Source organism: Plecotus auritus (assembly GCF_963455305.1).
Source record: "Plecotus auritus genome assembly, chromosome: 1".
NCBI classification, from domain to species: Eukaryota; Metazoa; Chordata; class Mammalia; order Chiroptera; family Vespertilionidae; genus Plecotus; species Plecotus auritus.
In genome coordinates, this window is record NC_137770.1 from 196,788,703 (window position 1) to 196,810,744 (window position 22,042).

Below are 22,042 nucleotides of genomic sequence, written 5' to 3' on the forward strand. Positions count from 1 at the left end.
CCAGGTTATTGTTATAGCAGCCCCTGACAGCACACTCCTCTTCCAGATACACCCCTCAACAATTGTCCACACAGCAACCTGGGTGAACTTTTAAAGACACAAATTAGATCATACCATTCTTCAGTCATTGCAGCATTATTTATAACTATAGGCCCAGTGCACGAATTCGTGCACCAGTGGAGTCCCTCAACCTGGCCTGTGGGGATCAGGCAGAAACTGGCTATCTGACATCCCCCAAGGGGTCCCAGATTGTGAGAAGGCGGTTCTCGGGTGATGCACCCTGTAATCGGGCTCCCTCCTCTTTGGTTCCGGGTGCAACACCCGAGAACCACAGCTGCCAAGTCACCGCAGTTCAGCAGCTCACGTGTTGAGCATCTGCCCCTTGGTGGTCATTGTGCATCATAGCTACTGGTCAAACAGTCAGACAGTCGGATGGTCACTTAGGCTTTTATATATATCGATAGCCAAGATATGGAAACAACCTAAGTGTCTATACTAATACATGCACACACAAACATACATATACACACAATGGAATACTACTCAGCTACAAAAAAGATGAAATATTGCCATTTATAACAACATGGATTGATATTGAGGGTATTATGCTAAGTAAAATAAGTCAGATGGAAAAGGACAAAAACTGTACGATTTCACTCATATGTGGACTATAAAACAAAAAGTAACAAATTAACAAAACAAAACAAAACAAAAACAAACTCATAGATACAGACAACAGAATGGTGATTCCAGAGGGGGAAGGGAGAAGGGAGTGACAGTAAAATGGGTAATAGGGGTCAAATATATGGTAACAGGTGGAAACTAGACTTTTGGTGGTAAGAACTCAATAGAGCATACAGATATCAAACTTTAATGTTGTACACCTGAAATTTGTTATTAACCAATGTTACCTCCATGAAAAAATAGGGTATGTCAATGGATTCCCACTGCTCTTAACAAAAATCCAAATTCCATACCATGGCCTATCTCATGGCTGCTCTGGCCTCATCCTTCTACACTCTCCTCTTGACCTCTTATCCCATTTGCCTTGTATTCATTCCGTGAAAATGCTCTCCTCTGTGCAGGTGTTTCCTTCCTGGGACAGTCTCCCCCTTCTCCTGACTGGGCTCCTTCTCACTTTGAAAATTTCACTTTCTCATCCATGTCCTCCCTGACCACCCGCTCCAATGTTGGCCCCTATTATTCTCTACCACTGCTTCTTCTTCCTCTTCAAGGTGTGAAAAACAACTAGAAATCATCTGTTTATGTCTGTTTCACTCCCTAAGAGGTAAGGTCCTGAGAGCAGGACCCATGCCTTTTCTGCTTACTGTTGAACCCCCAGAGCTCAGAGATGTGGATATTTGTGGAATGAGAGAACAAATAATGGCCCATTCCCATTTCCTTCCCTTCCTCACTCCTAACTCAGTAAAGGTCTCCAAGAATTATACCACCCACCAAAGAATATATTCTTTCGTTGGCTCATTCATGAAATCATTCCCCCACACATGCATTCATTTACAGATTAACTCACATGTAGTGAATGTATTTGAGCCCCTACTATGTTCAAATCATGGAAAGAAAGGCAGTAAAAGAGGAATGGGTTGTGTTTGTGCATTTTGACTAAAAATGCAGATAAGAATAGCCATATTGAGTTCATTGAAATCGAAGCATGTGTCAGATGTTTGAAAGAGATTTCTGGGACATATCGAGACAGGCCTGTAGTCCCAACCACTTTATGAGAAAAACAACTTTTTGTTTCTTTTCAATTTACTAGTAAGTTTACTGCATTCATTGGTTCATTCACTCATTCACTTGTTTATCAAATATCTATACTTTGTCCCAAGCACTGTGCCAAATGCTGGGTGTATTAATGGTAAGCCATGCAACAGGTCAGGGAGAGAAACTGCCCAGGATTTGACAGAAATGATGATGAGGTATTATAGGTCCCATAATAACCTAGGAAAGGGGAGTACTCAACCAATGGTGGACACCAACAATATGAGGAAGCAACAAAAACCAGAACAGGAAAAGCTGTATTCACCTAAAAGAACACTATCCACACCCATGTTCATAGCAGCATTATTCACAACAGTCAAAATATAAAAGCAACTTAACTGTCCATCAACAGATGAATGAATAAAAAAAAATATGGTACTGTAAACATACAGTGAAATATTATTCAACCTTAAAAAGGAAGGTAATTCTGCCTTTCTGCCAGTGAATGCCGCGGAGTAAGCATCGTTGGAATTTCCCCTGTTGCAGTCATCATGTCTAAGTCTGAGTCTCCCAAAGAGCTGGAGCAGCTGCGGAAGCTCTTTATCGGAGGTTTGAGCTTTGAAACAACCGATGAGAGTCTGAGGAGCCATTTCGAGCAATGGGGAACATTCATGGACTGTGCGGTGATGAGAGATCCGAACACCAAGCGCTCCAGAGGCTTTGGGTTTGTCACCTATGCCACTGTGGAGGTGGATGCAGCCATGAATGCAAGGCCACATAAGGTGGATGGAAGAGTTGTGGAATGAGAGGGCTGTCTCAAGAGAAGATTCTCAAAGACCTGGTGCCCACTTACCAGTAACTGTGAAAAATATTTTTGTTGGTGGTATTAAAGAAGACACTGAAGAACATCACCTAAGAGATTATTTTGAACAATATGGGAAATAGAAGTGATTGAAACCGTGACTGACCAAGGCAGTGGCAAAAAGAGAGGCTTTGCTTTTGTAACCTTTGATGACCATGACTCTGTAGACAAGATTGTCATTCAGAAATACCCTACTGTAATGGCCACAACTGTGAAGTAAGGAAAGCCCTATCTAAGCCAGAGATGGCTAGCGCTTTGTCCAGCCAAAGAGGTCAAAGTGGTTCTGGAAACTTCGGAGGTGGTGGTGGAGGTGGTTTTGGTGGAAATGACAGCTTTGGTCATGGAGGAAACTTCAGTGGTCAGGGTGGCTTTGGTGGTAGCAGTGGTGGCAGTGGATATGGGGGCAGTGGGGATGGCTATAATGGATTTGGTAATGATGAAAGCAATTTTGGAGGTGGTGGAAGCTACAATGACTTTGGCAATTACAACAATCAATCTTCAAATTTTGGGCCCATGAAAGGAGGAAACTTTGGAAGCAGAAGCTCTGGCCCCTATGGTGGTGGAAGCCTATATTTTGCCAAACCACGAAACCAAAGTGGCTGTGGCGGTTCCAGCAGCAGCAGTAGCTATGGCAGTGGCAGAAGGTTTTAATTACTGCCAGGAAACAAAACTTAGCAGGAGAGGAGAGCCAAAGAAGTGACAGGGAAGCTACAGGTTACAACAGATTTGTGAACTCGGCCAAGCACGGTGGTGGCAGGACCTAGCTGCTACAAAGAAGACATGTATTAGACAATACTCATGTGAATGGGCAAAAATAACTCGAGGACTGTATTTGTGACTAATTATACAACAGGTTATTTTAGTTTCTGTTCTGTGGAAAGTTAAAGCATTCCAACAAAGGGTTTTAATGTAGATTTTTTCTTTGCACCCGTGCTGTTGATTGCTAAATATAATAGTCTGATCATGACACTGAATAAATGTCTTTTTTTAAAAATGTGCTATGTAAAGTTAGTTTGCTCTGAAGCCATCTTGATAAATTACCCCAACAGTGTGAAGCTAGAATTCCTTCAGGGTGATGCCAGGTTCCATTTGAAATTTATTTACAACCTGCTTGGGCGCAGAAGCCATTGTCTTAAGAAACTTCGGTGTAGTTGAATTGACAGTTACTGTGTTGTGACCTTGAGTTCACCATTCAAAGGGTAACCCAAGCATAGTCATGGAGTTTATTTGGTTATTAATGATTACTGGCACATCCTATGCAATATATCTAAATTGAATTATGGTACCAGATAAAATTATAGATGGATATGAAGCTTGTGCATCATCCATTATCATATGTAATCAATAAATTATTTACTATCCTCCTGGGGAAAAAAAAAGGAAGGTAATTCTGATACATGCTACAACATGGATGAACCCTGAGGACACTATGCTAAGTGAAATAAGCCCATCAAAAAAGACAAATACTGTATGATTCTACTTATATGAGGCACCTAGAGTAGTCAAGTTCTTAGAGACAGAAAGTAGAATGATGGCTGCCAGGGGCTGGGGCAGGGGTATGTAGAATAGGGGGTTATAGTTTAACTAGAGGCCCAATGCACGAAATTAGTGCAAGGGCCTTGGGGCCCCGCCACCCCGCCTCTGCCTCGGCCACCACCCCCCACCTCCCACGGCTTTGTCTAATTAGCATATTACGCTTTTATTATTATAGATGGGTACAGAGTTTCAGTTCATAAAATGAAAAGTTTTGTGGATTACTTGCAAACTATGTGAATATACTTAACACCACTGAACTATACACTTAAAAATGATTAAGATGGTAAATTTTATGTTATGTCTATTTTACCACAATAAAAAACAAAAAAACAAAACATTTTATAGACTAAGGTGAAGTTCAACAGTATGGTTGAGATAGCAATCAGGTGTGCTCCAAACCTCAGTTCTTTCTGACTTACCTTCACACTCAACATCCAGAAAGGCAGGTTTACAAACTGGCTAGTGATTGAATGCTTTAGAGAAAGGGCAAAATAATAACTAAAAAGGCACCTCTGGCATAGTCATTGATCTTAGAGATCACAGACTTTGTACCTAGATCACAAGGCTGCAAGTATAGCCTTTGTGCAAAGTAAGCTGTCTCTTGGTCCCCTAATTCTGTGACAAGGGCCCCTCAGTTCATTCAAGGATGTCAAGATGTGACTGGCTAGTAATGCTGTGTGAGGGCAAACAAATTAAAATAAACTGCAAGCAAAAGCCAGGTAAGGGCTCCACAGCTCACTGGCACACAGCACAGACTGCTTCTCTCCCTTATGAATGAGTAAATTAATTGTTCTTGGCATAGCAACTTATTGCCTCGAGGAAAAATTCTGCTATAAAAAAAACACCTTTCACAGGCAGCCCTCAAGGAAGTCTGAGAGGTACCCATGAAAGGTGTGCTGCTTTTATCAAGAAGTATGTGGGATATTTAGACACAATAAAGGATTCGATTTCAAATTCTCCTGCAAAAAATAAAAAATGGGCAAGGTAGATGAAACAAGATTGACAAGGTGTTAATAATTCTTGAAGCTAGATGATGGTTACATGGGGTTCATTATGTCATTCTCCCTACGTTTCGTGTTTAGTTTAAATTTTCTGTAATAAAAGTTTGTTTTTTAAATGTGCATGTGGCATAACAATTTATGACAGGCTTGTGGATGACTTCAAGACAGACACAGAATTTAGATTATTCCCTACCCATCAAGAAACTATAAAATTAAGCAGGAAAATTTATTACTGATAGAACATTATGGAACCTTTGCCCAGTTGAGTCTCAGAACACAAGTGTGCAGGCAGGGAAAGTGAGTGAAAAATAGCAAAGGAGACTTCTAGCCCAGCGGGTGTGGCTCAATGGTTGAGCATTGACCTATGAACCAGGAAATCACAGTTCAGTTCAGTTCAGGATGCATCCCTGGGTTGTGGGCTTGGTCCCCAATAATTCTCTCTCATCACTGATGTTTCTATCTCTCTCTTCCTTCCTCTCTGAAATAAAAATAAAAAAAAATACTTATAAAAAACTAAAAAAACAAGGAGACTTCTAGCCTCTGCCTTTTTCAGCTAAATCAACCCTGTCTAAGGGAGACATGGCAGTGAAGTCAGCTCCCTCCACCAAATTCCCCATAACCCACGGCTTCCCTGAAGATTCAGGGACCTTTTGGCGAATGTTCCAGCTTCATGCTACATCCAGTAGAATCATAAATAATGAATCCAGCCCTAGCCGATTTGGCTTAGTGGATAGAGCATCTGCGTGCAGACTGAAGAGTCCCGGGTTCAATTCCGGTCAAGGGCACATGCCCAGGTCGCGGGCTCAATCCCCAGTGTGTGTGGGGGGGGTGCAGGAGGCAGCCGATCAATGATTCTCTCTCATCATTGATGTTTCTACTTGTCTTTCCCTCTCCCTTCCTCTCTGAAATCAATAAAAATATATTTTAAAAAAATAATGAATCCAACACCTACCAAAGTTTTTTGGGCACATTTGGTTCTCTAGAATTATACACATGAGTGTCTCCAACTTGAAAATGTACCCCACTTTGTAGTTGATTAACTTTCAAACTTAGGAGTTCACAGAGGTGATGACCAATGAACATTTACTAAAAGTAGCAGAAGGAATTTCCTCCTGGTTAAGGAGAATGCTCAGTGTTTTTGTTGAGTTAAAGAATTGAGTAAATAATTATTTAAAGCCATTTGGGGGCAACTCTCCACCGACTTCTTCCTCTCTGCGGTTCCCATATTTGATATAAAAACCAGTTAAGAGTTCCTCCTTTACAAGTTCATTTTCTTCCAGCAATCAATTACATTTGTTATACACTTTAATAATATGTATCCTAATTACAAAAGCTCTAAGTGTTCACTCCAGAAAAATAAGGCATAAAATAAGAACATGGGAAATAAGACATGAAATAAAAGAACTAAAATAACCAGTTTCATTCTTTGGGTTTCTTTCATTTGTGGCTTATAGAGACAGACAAAAAATAATAATAATAATGTTCCAAGGGGAATGTTGGTCAAAGGGCACATGCTTTCAGTTTCCCTAGTTTCCTTGGAACAGACCCATGATTCCTTTCTTCACAAGATTTAGAAGCTTCACCCTTTCTCAAGCTTCTTTGACTTGAGCTGCCCTCTCTCTTGGTTTTGGGAGAGAGCCCACATGCAGGGACCTTTTGTGAGTCTATCGGCTATATAAGTTTGCAGGCAGCCTTTTTGTCACAGGCCACTGTTTTGAAATGTCAGAATCAGCCTCCTGCCTCCCTATTTTTTCAATGATAACATATAAACTTTTGCAAGTTATTTATTTTCTTTTTTAAATTTAGTGAAGGATGACATTCATACAGTAAGGTGTCATGCAGTGCACTAGCCTTCGGTGTGTGGCTCGGCGGTACTTTTACATATATAGACAGCCATGTACCACCATGCAGGTCTAGAGAACCTGTCCACCACCTCAGAAGTTTCCTTCATGCTCCTTCCCAACCTATAATCCACCACCTTCTGAAATAACTTTTATTCCGACTCTATAACTATCAACTAGTTATGTCAGCAATTGCTATCTAAATAAAACTTCTCACTATAATCTAAGCACCTAAACATCCACAGCTGCCTTTCTTAGCCAACAAGTCCCATCTCATATGCATCCCTATGTTCACTGCAGCATTATTTACAACTAGATGCCCGGTGCACATATTTGTGCAACAGTGGGGTCCCTTGGCCTGGCCTGTACCCTCTCGCAATCCAGGACTCCTTGGGGGATGTCAGAGGCCCGGTGCACAGATTTGGCCCAATCCCCACAGGCCAGGCTGAGGGTCCCTATTGGTGCACGAATCCGTGCACAAGGCCTCTAGTATGCATATAAGATCTTTGGTTAATCTCTTCCTGCTCTCTCCCAACTCCCTTTCCCTCCAAGATTCATCAGTCTGTTCCATGTTTCCATGCCTTTTCATTGAGTGTCTGCCCCCTGGTGGTCAGTGTGCATCATAGCTACCAGTTGAATGGTCGGACACTTAGCATATTAGCCTTTTATATATAGAGATGGCCAAGATATGGAGGCAACCTAAATGTCCATCGATGGACATTTAGGTTGCCTCCATATATATATATAGTGGGATACGTCTCAGCCATAAAAAAGAATAAAATCTTGCCATCTGCAGCAACATGGATGGACCTAGAGGATATTAAGCTAAGTGAAATAAGACAGGCAAAGACAAATACAACATAATTTCATGTATATGTGGAATGTAAAAAACAAAATAAATGAACAAACAAAACAGAAACAAACTCACAGAGACAGGGAATATTTTGATGGTTGTCAGATGGGAGGGGAGTTGGGTAAAAAAAAGGGAAGGATTAAGACGTACAAATTGCCAGATTTAAAAACAGTCACGGGGATGTTAAGTTCAAGATAGGGAATATAGTCAATAATATTGTAATAATTGTGTATGGTGTCAGATGGGTATTAGACTTATCGGGTGATCACTTTGTAAGGTATATAAATGTCTAATCATTATGTTGTATCCCTAAACTAATATAATACTGTATGTCAACTATAATTGAAAAATAGAAATATATTTAAAATAAAATTAGATTTCACAATAAACAAGTCCCTACAGAGAGGCCATAATGCCCACCACTATCTGAACATCTCAGCGAAAGGAAATTGCTGTGTCCTCAGAATCTGTATGCATCAGGAGCCATGGTCCTTGTGTAAACATGGGATGCCCACAGGTTCTCCACAATGCGTGCCCACAAAGAAAGCAGCGAATTGCTTTTTGTTAGGCACTGCTACCTAACAGTCTCTGTGATTTTATAACCTAACAACCACTGGTTTCTGCCAAGAGCTCTGACACCTGCAAGCCCCTACCTCTGCAATGGTTGTTTAGACAGAAGGGAATTCACTTCTCTTCTCTCTTTCTCTGAGGCTGCCACACCAGGCAAACCTATTTCCCATAACTGCGTCATCCTTCTCAGAGGCAAGGACAAGATATGGCCTGGGAACCATCCCTATAGCCCCAATTTCTCAGGGCACACAAGAGCTTGCGACAGAGGAAAGCAAAGCAAAAATGTGACAAACTCTATGGGTGTCAGGAAAACCCCAACATATAACCTGTTTCTTACAAATCAGAATTACTTCTTCCAAGATGAGTGTCTACTCAGTATGTGACAGGCACTGTATTTGTTGCTGAGGCTCCAAAGTGACATAGACTCGAGCCTGAACGAGCCCAGTGAAAGAATAAACAGTAAATTTAAATACAAAACTTATCATAGTGGGTAATTTACATACATGGTGATGAGTGCTCTGATAAAGGTTTGTGTGGCTTAGAATAAGAGCCTCAGTCCAGCTGGGGAAGCAGAGAAGGCTTCTGGGAAGTGGTAGTGCCTGGATTGAATCTTAGAAGCAGGGAGATGAGGGTACTGGGGAGGAGAGAAGGAGGCAGAAGAGGCAGTTCTAGGAATGAGAAGTGTGGGAACTCGAGGAGAGCTATGTGAAGAGGCATGGACATGGTTTGTACTGTCACTGCATAAAGGGAAAGGCCAGGATTAGCAAGAGATGAGGTGAGTGATCTCAGCAGAGCCCAGGTCAAGGAGGGTAAAGAGCTTTGGTAACTCTGCTCTGTGAACCCAAACAGGACATAGTCAGAGACCCCTAAACCAATGGAAAAGGGAGCTAAGAGGTGCAGAGTCAAGGAGCTATTCTGGAACACGCAGGCCTTTGGTCAGCTTGGTTGGGTGGGAGGCAGCACAGCAGTAAAGACTGTAAATGAAATTAGCCTTCTTGACAACTTACATAGAATCAAATACTCCTCTGAATTAAGAGCAGTTATTTTCAAAGGTCAGTTTCAATGAGTCCTCCTGCTATAACCATAACAAAGAAGTATCCAGGGGGATCCTGATAGTCTAAAGTTCTGTCCTGAAACCCCCAGAAATGCACAAACCTTGGGGAAAAGTAACCCTGAGGATGGCCATAGACTCGAACCTCTAAAAAGTCTTCTCCAGTCCCCTCGCTCCTCACTCCTCCCCTGCACCCCAGACCACATTAAATATTCTGCACTCCCATTGCTTCTACTTCTGCTCCAGGTTTGAGCTCTTGGTTTACCTGCTTCTCTCTCCTCTCAGACCCACCACTCTCTCCAAGAAACACTCTTTCAAGATATTTCTCAGGATATAGACTCCAGGAAGGTAAGGACTTACTCTCACTGACCCCTGATTTGTGTACCTATGTATCCCTAGCACTTAGTAGACACTCATTAAATGAATTAATTTGCTGAGCAAATACTATGTGCCAGCCCAGGATGGTAACTTATCTCCTCCCTTATGGCTCGGTCTCACCCAGAAAGTGAATCTCACACTTGGTCCTGGACACTTTCTCGTGAACCAGTCAAGAGGTCCAGAACATCCTAGTCTGCTTGTCACAGAGCAGCTGGTACCATCAAAGGAGAATGAAAGCAATGACCATAAGAGGTGATTTTCCAGGCATTTCCTAGAAGCCAGGTGTTTTGAAAAAAGAAGATGCAGAGAGAAGATGGCAGGGAGAACTAAAATAATCTACATTGAAATCTGGTTTGTGTCTCTTTCCCCATTGTAGTCTACTCACAGGCAAATCTACATCTAAGTCATCTTTACATGGCCAATTTCTAGTACAGTGAGGAGCTCGTAGTAGGTGGTCAGTGTTTGTTGAATTTACCAGGGATACGTTAAATTCATTACAGGGATATGTTTGGAAATTGAATCAGACCATTTGAGTCAGTCAATTGGGATGACAGTTGAGGTAGTCAATACCAGAGATGCATGTAAAAGCCTTACACATTTCTCTTTTCCTTCTGTGATGATGCATTCCGTTATGCATGTAAAATCCACTGGATGAAAGTACATCTTCATTTCTTGGGAATCTCTCTAGGTCTTCTCCTTGAAGACTGTGAAACATATTGACTTGTCAGGAATACATTTTCAAAACCAGTATCTCCTCGTAGAATGCATTTTATTTCTGCGGAGGAATGATTCCATCTCTCTGATATTGGATCTTACTGGTTTCAAGTTCAGAAGGTGGCATATACTGATCTTCATTTTTGATGATGTCTGCTATTTGGGACATTTATCTCCAATCTCTATATTGTACAGGGGAAAGAACAGTAGACTAGCCTCTAAGTAGTATCCCGAGGACCTCAAATAATACACCTATCTTCTCTGGCCCTATTTTCTTCACTTCTGAATAAAAACCCATTAGAGCACACAATTTCTCAAATGCCTTCTGGTTCTGACACTGCTTTCTGAGGTAATTTCCTACTAGGTAGGAATTATCTAATGATAGACATTTGTTCAAACCATGGGGCCTGGGGAAAGAGGCATGGTGATGAGAGTACTAACACATAAAGGGGGAAGAGGAGCCATTCATGGGAAAATGGGGAGAGGAGAGACTTGGAAAAAGAAAGCCAGACTCTGGTCCTGGCAGAAACAGATGGCTCACTCCCACAGAGGCACTGAGGGAAAGGTAAGACTGAGACTGTTGACAGAGTGCAGGCAGGGTATAGGAAACGCCAGGCAACGGTAGGGACCCAAGGAGCCATGACCACTACTAGGCCTGAAGGGACATAGGGATGAACAGTTCCCAGAACTCAGCAGAGCTGTGGCCTTTGGAAGCAGACAACTCAATTAACCACAAGCAACTCAGAGGGTGGAGCTGGTAGAATAAGCAGACCTACCTCATTCTCCTGCAGCCCTCTCACCTCCCGCCAGTGTCTCCCATTGCCAGAAGGGAGAGGGCCCATCAATGCATGAATCTTCCAGGGTTGCAGAGCAGAGGAAGCAGTAGGTTTGGGAAGATAAATGGAAAATATCCAGTCAAAATACTTTGCCTACTGCAGAGTTGACCTCTATGGCTCTATTTTTTAAGATAGGCAGAAGTGATGTGTTATGATCATTAGTAGACCATGGTCAGCCTTCTGCAGAAGTGATCCATCTGTGATAAGATGGGAAACAAACTGAGTCAGCATTAGGAATGTGGAAACAAGGATGGTCTTGTTCCTGTTGTTCTAGAAAGAGACTAAACAGGGGGTAATGGGGTAAAAATTGGAAACTCATAGAAGGCTGAGGGCAATTGCTAAGGGGTTGCCTGAAAACCAAAATCTAGAGCCACAAGCCATGATACACTTGGAAAGTTGGGTATTGCACACGGTACTTTCCAGTAAGTGGGTTACTGCTTATTTCAACAGGCTTTGGCGGGCCCACCGGTCCCTAGGGCAGCGGCTCCTCTTATGTGTGGAAGAGGCCTAATGTCATCATGAGACATTGTACCAAACGCCCAAGGAGCTTCTTCCTCGGGGATTCTGATACTTAGATACTAGCCATTCCAAGGGGACAAATGTTCAGGTTTGTCGAGTTACACATGCCTGATGTACAGTGGAGAGAACTGGTAACACATCAAAATCTCATTGATTCATGAGTGACTACATTTGAACTTGAGGTATCCCTGACGAGGCTGAGGATAAACCAAAATGCAGGGAAATATTTTAACTACTGAAGAGAACATAGTTTATTCAATGTTTTATGGGCAATGATTTACATGTGAATAATAGGTACATAAACTACAATTCATTTTTCTTTGTTCAGTCAAATCTAAAATAGGCAATGCTTTTCTTTAAAATGACAGTTCTACATTGTATGAATCTGGTAAAAGTGGTGGAAGAATATCCATACTTTTAACCTTGTTTACAATGAGCATGTTGTTACTTTCAGAACAAATTATAGACGTAGAAAAGTTTAATATAAACAAATAAGCAATGATTTTTTTTTTTTACAACAGCCAACATCTGGAAGCAGCCCAAGGGCCCATCAGTAGATGAGGGGAGGAAAAAAGCTATGGTATATTTACAGCATGGAATACTACTTGGCCATAAAAAGGAAAAATATTTCGCCCTTTGTGACAGCATGAATGGACCAGGGGAGCACTATACTAAGTGATATAAGCCAGTCAGAGAAAGATAAGTACCATATGGTTTCACTCTTTTGTGGACTCTACTGAACAAAAGGAATAACAAGCAAAATAAAGATAGACTCATAGATAGAGAGCAGGCAGACAGCTCTGGTGGGGTGAAGTGGGGAGGGATTGAGCAATAAATAAGAAAAATAGAAAACTCATGGACATGGACAACAGGGTGGTGATTACAGGAAATTGGTGAAGCTGAAAGAGGGTATAGGTGGGATAAATGGTGATGGCAAAAATATATAATAAAGAAAAAATTTTAAAAATAATAAATAAATATGCATAGATGTTCTTTGGTTAAGCTGTTCCTGTCCCCTTCTCCCCAGACTCCCCCCACTGAAATCTATTATTCTGTTCCATGTATCCACACCTCTGGACCTATTGAAGGCCTGGGATGGGGCGGGGGTTGGGTGGAGTGGGGCGAAAGGGGAGAAAATGGGAGACATCTGTAATACTGTCAATGATAAAATAAAAAGTAATATATATGATGATAAATAAATAAATGACAGATCTATAAATAAATCAATGAAGACATACTTAAAAACCTGACTCAGGAAGGTATGACACTGCACTTGGCCCTGCACTTTATACTGTGCACAGGCCCTCAAATGTGAGGAAGAGCAACCAGTTTAGAAGAAATTATAACAGCCCAGTCTCTCAATCTGGGGTCTTGAGACCTGAATTTTTTTCAAATTGCTCACTGTAACTTTCCTAATCGTTTTATCTCACTGAATTAACTCAATTTCTTGACAAATAAAACAAAATAATATTTGGCTCCTAGATTGTTGCCAGGATTACAGAAGCTACCAGAAGCAACTATCTAACATTGCTACACCTCCTTCCTCCCCTTCAAAAACAGGAAACTTTAGGTTAGCATTTCTACATTATTTTACAAATATGTAGCTGTATCAGGATTACTATCTCCCATCTAAGTGGAAAAAAATACTTCAAAAGCTTCCCTATATCTGTAGTCCTAAATATTACTCAAGAACCTTTATTTATCTGAACAGTCTGCAAAGTAAAGAATGGCTATAATTAGGCTCAGATTTTTTAGTATTATAGTCATTTTGGCACATTTGATGTCTTATACATTCTTGTTCTCACTGGACTAGCCTCCAAACAACACAACAAAAGAAAAACTTTTAATCAAGGTAATTTATGGCATTTTATTTCCTCTCCAGACTTTGCATTCAATAAGCAAGGACTGGATTTCAAGATTGAATAGGGGAGGTTTGGAGAAAACTCCTTTCATTTCTTAATGAAGGATTAAAACATCAGAGTGCACAGTGCAGTTCTTTAGTGATAGTTGTACATTTGGGATAATTTAAAAAAAAAAAAAAACTTTATTCCAACTGGAGCCTGATTTTTCATACCCCCTTCCTATCTGTAACAAAGTCAGGGCAATGTGACTTGGGCTCATAGTTCTCAGAAATGTGACCATCACATATGGCTAGACACAGGGACAGCGAGTCCCTTGCTTCATCTTCTACCCCATTAGATTTTAATCCAGATTAACTCATCTGGAAAACAGTTAGACTAGCCCTGGCCCATGTGGCTCAGTAGATTGGAGTGTCCTCCTGTACACCAAAAGGTCACAGGTACATTTCTGGTCATGTCACATACCCAGGTTTTGGCTTCAATCCCAGTCTTGGGTGAGACTGATGCTTCTCTCACATATCAATGTTTCTCTTTCTCTCTTCTCTCTCTTCTCTCTCTCTTTCTCTTCCTTCCTCTCTCTCTCTCAAATAAGTTTAAAATTTTTTTTGAAAAAGGAAACAGATTAAATTTTCCCTAGATGTCCTTGAATGCCATAATTTTATGATCCCTCCCAGCCATTCATCTCAAAATGCTTAAATAAATTTGTTTAGTTTCCTGATAAAGAAAAGATAAAATGTGAGGAACCATTTGCACAAAAGGCATATTCCCACAATATGATCTTATTTTTATAAAAGGAAATAATATAACAGTGTCATAAAACCGCCCTTTGGGTAGTGTATTAGTTCCTATGGCTGCTGTAACTAGCACAAATTTAGTGGCTTACAGCACCACACATTTTTTCCTTTTACAGTTCTGGAGGTAGAAACCTGAAGTGGGTTTCTCTGCATTAAAGTCCAGGTGTCAGCAGGTCTGGTTTATTAAGGCTCTGAGGGGAGAATCTATGGCCTTTTGCAGCTACAGTGTTCCTTGGCTTAGAGTCCCTTCCTCTGTTTTGAAAGCACGTTACTTTAATCACTGCTTCTAGCATCACATCTTCTCTTCTTCTGTGGTAGAAGCCTCCCATCTCAAGGACTCTTGTGATTACATGATTGGGCCCACCTGCACAATCCAAGCTCATCTCTCTCCCATCTCAAAATCCATAACTTAATCATACCTGCAAAGTCCCTGTTGCCATCTAAGGAGTATATGGCATAGGGGGAAATAGAATGTGAACAACTTGGAGGAGTATATGGCATAGGGGAAAATAGAATGTGAACAACTTGGAGGGTTATTACTTAGCTTACCACAGGTAGCATATGTGTGATTTTTAAAACATAAAGTTGGAATTTTGCATACAGTGGACTGAAGATCCAAAGACCTAACCTGCTCTTTTTCTTTTCCTTCCCCGGGCACCCTCTTGAACACAGGAGGGGGTGCAGAATAAACTGGGGAAACTGGAGGAATCAAGCTCACCTGCAGAGGCTGGACTGTAGTGTGGTTTGGACCTGCAATAGCAAAGTCTCCAAACGCTGCCCTTGATAGCCTGACCCTCCCCTCTTGGAGCTGCCACCCTCTTCCTGCTGCTTCTCTCCAGAGCGTTTTCTTGGAGAGGACGTTTGGGTTACAATGGTCAGAAGGTCTCCACGCCACGGCACCAGTCCTCTGCACTATTTTCACATTCTCTTTTCTACTCCCAACCTGACAGTTCAGGAGCAACTAGGTTACATGTTGCTTAGAGTTGCTGATTCAAGTAATTCACATACAGACTTCAAAGAACTCTTCATTTTCATAGAGATGTGGGCTTTTTTTAAAGAATAGTTTATTGATATTTAGAGAGAGAAATGGAGAGGGAGGGAGAGAGACAAAAAAACAACAACAAAAAACAGTGATGACAGAGAAACATAGATGGGCTGTCTCCTGCATAAGCCCTACTGTGCATGAGCCTGCAACCCAGGCAGGCACAGGACGATTCCGAATCAACTGAGCCACACCAGCCAAGGCTCATAGAGATGTTTTATTATCCCAAAAGAATCTAATTGGCTGGAAACTTTAAAGACTACCCTTTTAAATGTTCTTTTTATTTTAGAGGCATTCTAACTCCTTCCCAATCATGGAATCAACAGTGTGCATCTGGACATCATCAGGGACCAATTCCCTACCTCCAGATCGACCATCCAGAAAAAGTCTGCTGAAGCTTGGGTACAAAACAAAGTGCAAACTGTGTATTTGTTGGACCTCCTAAGCAAGGTCTCCTTAATATGATGCATGCTCTGCCAAAAACTAGTATCTGATCCTCAAAAGATGAAAATTTTGATGAAGAAGAAATAGTTCAAAACATATCAGTCTATGTGTAAAGGCTTCCCATAATTTTCTGTCAGTGTATACATGACTTATTCTTTTCACTTAGAAACTAAATCAAATATAATTTTTTTTCTGAATTTTAGAGAATATACAACCTAAATGGGTGAAGGGTAGTTAACTCAAAGGGCCTTCTCCTTCTTGGTAAGGAGCACCCTGTGGACTGTAGGTGAAAATTCTTTCTTAAATCAGTGTAAAAGCCAGGGCAAGATTAATAAAACTACCTGATAGTGAGCCGAGAAGTCAGTCCAGACACTCATATTGGTTCTTGAAAATGAATCAAATGGCCCTTAAATCTCTTGGACAATTATGTCTTTAAAAGGGACAGTTTTATTTTACTTTACTTTATTCCTTTAGTAAGCAATTAACTTAATCTACAACTGCAGTTGCTGTATGGATGAAGATTAGCCATATTTACTTCAGAAAAACATCACTCATTTATCTCAGACAAAATGAAAGTCTCTGACAAATCTATAACACAGCTGCCTAGTACTCTATTGCATAGATAGATGTTAAGGCAATCCACATACAGCAGATACTCATTATTTGTAGTAGTTACATTCTATAAAGTCTCCACAAACACTGAATTAGTAAATATTTAACCGTTGCTCCTAGGGATGTACAGGGTAGTGTTCTTACAAACCCATGGTCACAATATTATATTTTTTTACATTAACCAGTCAATACGTAACTTTATTTTGTGTTTTTGTTTAAAGAGACCTTATTGAATATAAATTGTTGATTCATAAACATTGAACCCACAGCCCACAGCACTATAATCCATGTCTGAACAAAACTTATCTAACACATATTTTCTTCATATGCGCATCACAGCCTTCTTGCTTAGAAACACTAGGTAGCAGTTCAACACTGACATTGGGAGGCTATTGGAAACCGTGAAATCACCACCAACAAGCACAAAAATGTGAAAAACATGGTAGTAAACAGACCATGGAAAGATACTTGTTTACAGTATGGGAAGTGAAACAAGAAGGCAGATCATCACCTGGTGACTGCAGCTGGGAACATGCTCATCAAAGAGACCTGATTTTTTGCCACTCGCACATGTACCAAATAACCACAAAAGTGCTGTGAGGCCTGATTTGGGTGTTACAGATAAATCTGAGTAATAGGTAAATTCTCAAATGTAGAATCCACAAATAATGAGAGTTGATCGTATCATGTCTTGTAAAAAACACTTCCAACTCTCTTATCCCTTACTTACCTCTAAGTCACTCCCTGATCCACTGTGAGGTCTCCCAGTTCCTAAAATCCAGTCCACTGTAAGGTCTCCCAGTTCCTAAGGTCCAGCAACACAGAGACTGTTTTACCCCATATTTTTGCCTAGCAACCATGCAGCAAAATTCCTAGCTGCCACAGAGGAAGCACTCCATTAAAGTTTATTAAGTTAATCAAACCACTCAGACTGACCCTAAAGGGAGCTTTTTTTAGTCATTTCTCCCTGCAACCAGTGTTACAAAACAGTTCTATACTATTTCCAATACCCAGGTACCAAACAACATCACTAATCTAAAATAGTAGCTTAGAATGAAAAGATAATGTACCCCGATGAAATAAAAGATATGCCTTCAAATCTCCATTCACCCAGTATCCGGAACATTAATATATACAACTAAGAAAGTCCCTATCATTGCCTAAGGCAAAATCCAAGGAGGGGGAGGTAGGATGTTAAAGAGGTAAGAAACCAGAACAAAACAAAAGGAGCCAATTCTCTAGGTCCCAACCACAGGGACAATGAAAGCAGCATTGCCCACGTAGTGATACCCCTGCCTGAGGCAGAGTTTCTCAAAGTATGCATCTGAGAAACTTGAGTGTTTGTTAAAATGTGCAGAATGTGCAGAATCCATGTTCCACAGCAGACCAAATAAAACAGAATCTCTGGCCCACGTTGCACAATGGTTAGAGCACCGACCGAGGGTCTCAGGTTCAATTCCTGGCCCCAGTTGGGGCCTATGGGGAAGGCAACCAATTGATGTGTCTCTCCCACATCAATGCTTCTGTCACCTTCTCCCCCAATTCCTTCTTCCCTGCCCCTCCCCACCCCCGTTCCACTCTCTTTAAAAATTAATGGGTTGAGTATTAACAAAAAAATAAGAATAAAGCAGAAGGGTGATCCAAAAAGCTGAATTCTTATCAAGTTCCCTCTGCATGCTGATACAAACCTACATTTGGGAGTCACTGCTCCACCTAGAGAATGGGAGTAGTGAGGGTGCCTAAGTTTTGGTTGCTGAGAAATATGGGTTCAAAGCCGAATCCAGCCAAAACCGGTTTGGCTCAGTGGACAGAGAGTCAGCCTGCGGACTCAAGGATCCCGGGTTCGATTCCGGTCAAGGGCATATACCTTGGTTGCGGGCACATCCCCAGTAGGGGGCGTGCAAGAGGCAGCTGATCGATGTTTCTCTCTCATCGATGTTTCTAACTCTCTATCCCTCTTCCTTCCTCTCTGTAAAAAATCAATAAAATACATTAAAAAAAAAAATCAAAGCTGAATCCACTTACTAGCCAGGTAACATGGAGCCTCTATTTTCTCATCTGTACATATGAAGATAATATAATACTTAGTTTACAGGGTTGCTCTACCATGACACTATTGACATTTTGGGCCAGATAACTATTTTTAGTGAGGACTATCCTGTGCATGGTAGGCTGTTTGCATTCATGGATTTGGGCTACTAATGCCAAGAGCAACACCCCAATAGTGACAAAATTATTTCCAGACATTGCCAAATGTCCCCTGTAGCGGGGAGAGGCAAAGTCACTGCTGGTTGAGACCCATAGGCTTAAAGGATTGTTGGTCCTAATAAATGTGACAGGGTCTAATATGTGGTAGGCTATCGATAAATTTATTTTCTTTTTTCTCCCTCAATTCAATGAATCCTTAGTGGAGAAAGGTACAGACAGTTTTTATGAAGGTCCTCAAAGCCCTTCGTATTTATAATACTTCCTTTGTTTCTCTTCAGTGACACTGGCTCTGTTAGGCTACAAAATTAAATTTATTTTGTTCTTAATATTACAAACTTTCTAAAGCAATTGGTTCAGTCTTAACTTTAGAATTTATTCATATAGTATGTAGCAGTGTAAATACGGGGTGAAAGCTCAGAGCCCTTATAACAGGCTTAGAATTAATTTAACAACAAGTCTTTCATAGGCCAATTCCTTGGCTCTCTAGTCATAGCACTAAATGACTGGAGTGCATGGACCATGAATTTGTCACCCAAAGCAAGTCAAAGATTCTCTATCTGTGAAACAAAGAGGTTGGATTAAAATCTCATGTTTCTCTAAAATTTAACATATTTTTTAAAATTCTATGATTCCAGTTAACTACTAATAAGTTGTTTATTAACCTAGCTTCTAGTTCATCAATAATTTCATACTTTTAATATTGACATAACTATAATATTTTAACATCTACTCAATAAACATTTCTTCAATGTAACAGTTCTTGAGTTTCAATCTTCCCACCAACACCAAAAGAAAAGACTTGGTCTCTGACCCAAGGAGGATAGGCAGACACATAAACCAAAAACCAAATAAAAACATGTGCTCAGTACAAAAACAATAAGAACAAATATGAGATCAGAAAAAGATGAGGCCCTGGCCAGTTAGCTCAGTTGGTTATATCACTTTCTTGAATAGCTTGATCACATCAGTATTGTAGCAATTCCTTTATTTGCTTCAAAATTACACCGGGAAACAGTTGAATGATAGCCTCCAAGTATGAGTTAGAAGTTACTCTCTGTTGTCTTTCAATGCAGCATGTTCTTTCTCCACTTGTACCTGCTTTGTTTTCATAATAATCAGCAGTGCTGCTTTGGGAGAAATGTCAGCAATAACGTATGATAGGGGTGTGGCCCTATCTGTCAGTAGCTCCATATTTTGTATGCTAAAATATGAGGCACAGACTCATGTCTCCCAGAAGTATACAGTGAATTATTTGTGGTGGAGCACATGTTATGTCCAAGAAAAGAGCTCTATTCATTTTTAGTTAACTTGACATCTATTTAGAGGAGTAACAACAACAGCAAAAATAAGGTTCTAATAAGGGCTACAAACCTCCTGTCAACAGAACTGCCTCATCATCCCAAGTCAAAGTCACATCACATGAACCATGAGATAAGACCAGCTTTCAATTTCTCCACATTAAATGGGCAGACAGCTAGAATAGTTCTTACTACCTATATTTCTTCTGTAAAGAAGTTACCTTTAATAAATGCAGTGTTAAAGATTGTATGTTTGTTATCTCCCCAAAATTCCTATTTTGAAACCTAACCCTCCAATGTGGGATGGGGCCTCAGGGAGGCATTAGGTCATAAGGGTAGAGCCCTCATGGGTAGAATTAGTGCCCTTAGAAAAGACCCCAGAGAGCTCCCTCACCCTTTCTGTCCTGTGAGGACACAGGGAGAAGACAACTGTCAATAATCCAGGAAGCAAGCCCTCACCAGACAATGAACCTGTAAGCACCTTAATCTTTGACTCCGCAGCCTCTAAAACTGTGAGAAATAAATTTCTGTTGTTTGTAAACTACGCAGCTTATGATATTCTGTTATAGTAACCCAAACAGATGGAAATATAGACAGAGCTCTCTTTGACTATCCTTTAGGCATCCTCTAACCTACACTGAGTGGCCAGATTATCATGATCTCTGAATGCATAATAATCTGGCCACTCAGTGTATAGTATATATATATTAGAGGCCCGGTTCATGAATTTGTGCATGGGTGGGGTCTGGCCAGCCTGGTCAGTGGGGGAGGGGACATGGGCGATTGGCCAGCCTGCCTGCTGGTTGAACTCCTGGTCGAGGGGACAATTTGCATATTAGCCTTTTATTATATAGGAGGATATACACTGAGTGGCCAGATTATTATGTGTTCAGAGATCATAATAATCTGGCCACTCAGTGTATAATCTCAAATCATAAGGGAAAAAGTACACGTTGAAGGCATTAGGGCTCTTCCCCTACCAGCCGTGGGCAAACTACGGCCCGCGGGCCAGATCCAGCTGTTCTATCCGGTTCTCTTGCTCTTCCCTCCGCTCCTTTACTTTGAATTTATATTAGTTCACACAAACACTCCATCCATGCTTTTGTTCCGGCCCTCCAGTCCAGTTTAAGAACCCATTGTGGCCCTCGAGTCAAAAAGTTTGCCCACCCCTGGTATAGTATATATATATTAGAGGCCCGATGCATGAATTCGTGCATGGGTGGGGTCCAGCCAGCCTGGTCAGTGGGGGAGGGGACATGGGCGGTTGGCCAGCCTGCCTGCTGGTTGAACTCCTGGTCGAGGGGACAATTTGCATATTAGCCTTTTATTATATAGGAGGATATACACTGAGTGGCCAGATTATTATGTGTTCAGAGATCATAATAATCTGGCCACTCAGTGTATAATCTCAAATCATAAGGGAAAAAGTACACGTTGAAGGCATTAGGGCTCTTCCCCTATTGTTTCAGTGGTTGTTATTCATATATCATCATCAGAGATAATATTTACTGAGCACTTACCATGTGCCAGGCATAATTTTAAGCACTTTACATGTATTAAATCATTAAAATGGTTTCTGTCTTTCCAACTTCACAGGCCTGGTCACATGTGGCACCATCATTCACCCTAATGAAGTCTTTCTTTTCTTAATAAAATCAGTGTTATCATAATTCTATAGGAGCTAGAAGTCTGGGTATCATGCCAGGGCACAGGTCTTCTCATGGATCTCTTTATAAGGGAATATGAGTTAAGGCTGAAGAAGTTAAATTGGCATTTTACAAGTACTAAATATTTCAAAATACTGGTCAGCTTTACTTCATTTTTTACTGATTTGTTCAGACATCAATTTGGAAAAATTGCTTTCATACTCTGTAGACAAATGCCTACAATAGTGTCCTCTTCCCAAAA

General features: G+C 40.9%; 1 protein-coding gene and 1 pseudogene across 3 annotated transcripts in view; one reads left to right on the top strand and one right to left on the bottom strand.

The window, feature by feature from the left end:
• FRAS1 (Fraser extracellular matrix complex subunit 1) overlaps positions 1-22,042 on the bottom strand; it is a gene marked incomplete at its 5' end in the record, with an annotated part of 457,295 nt that overhangs the window by 310,035 nt on the left and 125,218 nt on the right. The gene's annotated exons all lie outside the window — the stretch shown is intronic.
• On the top strand, positions 2,268-3,229 carry LOC308245326 (heterogeneous nuclear ribonucleoprotein A1-like; annotated as a pseudogene). The gene has a single exon. The product of its transcript is annotated as a heterogeneous nuclear ribonucleoprotein A1-like (transcript).